The sequence below is a fragment of the Vombatus ursinus genome, unplaced genomic scaffold (assembly GCF_900497805.2).
Source record: "Vombatus ursinus unplaced genomic scaffold, bare-nosed wombat genome assembly UNPS02014847.1, whole genome shotgun sequence".
NCBI classification, from domain to species: Eukaryota; Metazoa; Chordata; class Mammalia; order Diprotodontia; family Vombatidae; genus Vombatus; species Vombatus ursinus.
Window position 1 is genome coordinate 14,058,819 of NW_020954625.1, and position 4,931 is coordinate 14,063,749.

The following is a 4,931-nucleotide window of genomic DNA, read 5'->3' on the forward strand; positions in this document are numbered from 1 at the left end:
TCAGCGCGCTAAAGTGTCTCCGCCAGGCCAATCAGCGGGCCCGTAGACTTTCAAAGCGGCCAATCAGAGCCCGCACACTGCGCCGCTCGCTTTTCGGGGGGGGCGGCGGCGCGAAACAGAGGCGAAAAGGCGGCGCGCAGAAAACAGCGGGGCGGGCGCCGATTGAGCCCCGGCGCAGGCGTCCTCGGGCTCGCCTCGGCCCCGCCCACCAGCCTGGTCCTGTAGGTTCTCGTCCGAAACAAACTGCGTGGTAGGGCGGCTTTTTGCTGGTTTGAGTCTGGCTGCTGTGGATCCGATTCTTACAGAGTCAAGGGACACACAGGAATTTACGCAGCTCTTTAAGGTTTGCAAAACGCTGTACAAACATTAACTCTTTGAATTCTCACGACAACTCTGGGAGGTATACTACTGTTATGCCCATTATAGAGATGAGGAAACTGAGGCAGAGGTGGTGACTTGCACAGCTGGAGTCAGGCAGCCTTCCCAGGGGTCCCTGACACACCAAAGGCTAACAGCCCCCGGTCTGGACCACAAATAATGAGACCTAATAGCTAGAGTTCGTGTGGCATTTAAGTTTACAAAGCACTTTACATGTTAACAGTAAGTTAGCATTTATGTAACATTTAAGGTTTACAAAGCACCTCACCTGTTAATAATAAGTTAACATTTATGTAACATTTAAGGTTTACAAAGCACTTTACATGTTAACAACAAGGTAGCATTTATAGAACATTTAAGGTTTACAAAGCACCTCACCTGTTAATAATAAGTTAACATTTATGTAACATTTAAGGTTTACAAAGCACCTCACATGTTAATAAGTTAACATTTATTTAACATTTAAGGTTTACAAAGCACATTACATGTTAGCAGTAAGTTAGCATTTATGTAACATTTAAGGTTTACAAAGCACCTCACATGTTAATAATAAGTTAACATTTATTTAACATTTAAGGTTTACAAAGCACCTCACCTGTTTATAATAAGTTAACATTTATGTAACATTTAAGGTTTACAAAGCACTTTACATGTTAACAGTAAGTTAGCATTTATGTAACATTTAAGGTTTACAAAGCACCTCACCTGTTAACAGTAAGGTAACTTTTATACAGCGCTTATGTGTGTAAGTGCTTTACAGTTATTATCTCCTATGATCCTCACAACAACCCTCTAAGGTAGGTGCTATTACTATTCCCATTTCACAGGTGAGAAAACCAAGGCACGCCGAGGTTAAGTGATTCACCCAAGACCTCACAGCTTGCAAGTGGCTTCCCCAGCACGTGAACTCAGTCTTCCTGACTCCAAATCTGGTACTCCACTCGTTATGCCATCTGTCTGCCGTGACAGGCGCGGAGAACTGTATAAACACTATTTTATTAGTGGGACTGGAGGGGACCTCAGGGGCCAGCTAACCCAAGCTCCTCATCTTCCAGATGACACGGCTCAGGCCCAGGGAAGTTCAATGACTTGGTCCAGGCGCTCAGGTGGTGTCAGAGGCAGCCTTTGAAGCCAGGCTGGCACCTCCAGTCCTAGCATTCCTTCCTTGTAACTGTGATGGTTTTTGAGGCCATGCAGTTCAACCACCCTCCCCCCCCAAAACACACACACACACACACACACACACACACACACACACACACGACATTTTACAGATGAAGGACTGAGCAAAGTAGGTCCTAAGGCACACAGTGCTAAGTGTCAGTGATGGAACTTGAACCCAGATCCTCTGCCTCTGGAGTCAGTGTTCCATGACTGCTTTGGAGATCTGAGTCAAAACCTCTCTCTCTTTTTTTTTTTTGGGGCCCTTTTGGTGAGGCAATTGGGGTTGAGTGACTTGCCTAGGGTCACACAGCTAGTAAGTGTCATATGTCTGAGGCCAGATTTGAACTCGGGTCCTCCTGACTCCAGGGCTGCAGCTCTGTCCACTTCACCACCTAGCTGCCCCCAAAACCTCTCATTTTCCAGAAGAGGAACATGGGCCAAGGAGTGGAAGTCTGAGCAAGGTGACGGTCCCCTAACTCCATGTCCAACACAGTGTGGCCTTCCCAGTGTGATTCAATCAAAGTTTATTCAGAGCCTGCTTTGCCTCATGAGAGCTGGAAGAGATTCTAGGTTATCTTCTCTAAGCTGCTAAATTCCTCAGCCTCTCAATTCCAGGGCCTTCCCTCAGTTAATCATTTCCTATTTGTTTTGTATATAGCTTGCTTTATATATATTTGCTTTTATATTGTCTCCCCCAATTAGGTTATGAGCTCCTTGAGGGAAGGGACTGTTTTATCTCTTTTTGAATCCCCAGCTCCTCTTAACTAAATAAATGTTTATTGATTGATTGATTCAGATGTAACCTTTGGCCCACAACCCTGTCAAGCACTAGGTATGGTGGGGAGGGTAGAAAGGCGGCTCATCATTTTTGTTTTGTTTTTTTTTTCTTAGTGGGTCAATGAAACTAGGATAAAAAAGGAAACTGTCCATTTTGATTTGCATCAGATTGTTTCCAATGAAAGTAGAGTCAGAGTGCCTGAAAGAACAATAACATAAAGGAAAGCTTTGGGAGGAATTTACAGCTCAGCTCTCCAGCCCTCTAACCTTGAGGAAAGTGGCTGAGTTACCTGCAAAGTGATGAGATTTCAGGTGATCAGCTTATCCTGGATGGGGCATCATTTTCCTTGGAATTCAAACCAAGCAGAGCTGGAGAAACAACAAAAAAGTGCTACTTATAGTAAAATATTCAGAACAACTATCTTTGAAGAAGCAAAACACTGTAAAGTGTGTGCTCATCAGCTGGAGAATGGCAGAACAAATTCTAGTGTATGAATGAAATGGAAAATATACCTATGCGCATGCAAATGTAAGCTTATATTCATACCCATGTGCTTATGCATAATAATAGCTAATATTTACATAGCACCTACTATGTACCAGAGACTGTGTTAAGCCCTTTAATAATATTATCTCATTTGTTTCTCACCAACCACCATAGCACCAGTAGGTGCTATTATTATCCCCATTTTGTAGATAAGGAAACTGAGGCAAACAGGTGAAATGACTTGCCCAGGGTCATACAACTAGTAAATGTCTCTGAGTCCAAGCCCAGTGGTCTATCTACTCTGCCACCTAGCTGCTCCTACATATACATATACATACACACCACACATATACACATACACACGATTACACACACATATGTATATACATACACATACATATGCTCACACAGACGCTCACACGCATGTATACATATACATATACATACACATACACATACACGTACATATTATCCAGACCTATGAATTCATCCAGGTAGAGAACTCTTGAAAAGACACTTCCTCCATTAATGAAGAAGCTGGCCGTTCTGGAATCAGGAAGACCCGAGTACTGTCAAATGCAGCTGACTGACGCTGACCTAGTCTCCATTCCCAGACCCATAAGTTGCCTAAGGCTTACCAGACAGTACCACTCCCAGCCTCTGACTTTTTTACTCCCCTCTGAGATTCCCAAACTTTCCCAATGGACTTCAGTTGCTATGCAAGCCAACTTTACCTTGTGGAATCGTAGAATCCCTCCCCACCTTTTGCACCTATAGACCCTCTCCCTCTGCCCAAATGCTTTATAAGAACCCCGTGTCCAGGCTCCTTTGAAGGCTCCCCAGCACTTGTTACTGTGTGGAACTCCAGTTGCGACCCCTTACCCCAATTAGAGATCATAGTATTTGCTATATTGCTGCCTTCAGTACAAATCTGGCCTCAGAGACTTCCTCGGTCTGTGACTCTGGGCATTACTCAATCTCTGCCTCAATTTCCTCAGTTGTAAAATGGGGATAATAATAACACCTACCTCCCAAGCTTGTTGTGAGTATCAAATGAGACAATATTTGAAAGGGAAAAAAAGACACTTAGCACAGGATAGGCACTAAATAAATGCTTATTCCCTCTCTTTCCTCCCCTATTAATTCAGGTGGCTAACTAGTCTACAACTCCAAATCTTACAGAGGCATGAGAAGCAGGTCCAGTGACTTGCCCAGAGACACACCAGCCATCAGTGTCCAAGGCAGGCATGGAGTGAGGTCTCCTTGACTCTGAAGCTGACTCCTGACCTCTGGGTCACACTATCTTTCCAGAGACTGCATCATTATCAGCAAAAAACTGAGTGATCCAGAAAACCTTGGGAAGACATTTCTTACCAAAATAAGCAGAACAAAGAAAACAATTTACACAATACAGCTTAAAGGAAAACAACTCTAGAAGATGTCAGAGCAATGTAATTTCTTATCTTGACTCCAAAACTGATAGAGAAGTCAAGGGGCTGCAAGTGAATGAATAAATGAATGAATGAATGAATTTATTAAGTGCTTACTGTGTTCAGAGGACTGTGCTGGGGATACAAAGAGAAAAGCAAAACAGTCCTTGCTCTCGAGAATTTCACATTCTTTGAATAGAGGAAACAGCATAGTGCAGAATTAAGTATGGACTGTCAGACCAGGTCTATGTCATTTCGTTTTGCTTAAATATATTTCTCAGTTAGGGGCCGCTAGGTGGCGCCATAGTGCATAAAGCGCTGGTCCTGGAGTCAAGAAGACTCATCTTCTTGAGTTCAAATGTGGCCTCAGACAATTATTAGCCGTGTGACCCTGGGCAAGTCACTTAACCCTGTGTGCCTCAGTTTCCTCATCTATAAAATGAGCTGGAGAAAGAAATGGCAAACTAATCCAGTATCTTAGCCAAGAAAACCCCAAATAGAGTCATGAAGAGTCAGACACAACTGAAAACAACTGAACAGCAAATGAAGGGATGCTTGGAAATGATAACTTTTTTTAAAGCTTCCAAAAAAAAAATCTCTTTTTGTTTCATGTCCCTGCTCAGTTTCCCCTGGGGACCTCAGAATTTAATTTGTCTTGCTCCCATCCAGCCACTGGGATGACTGGGAAAGCATTT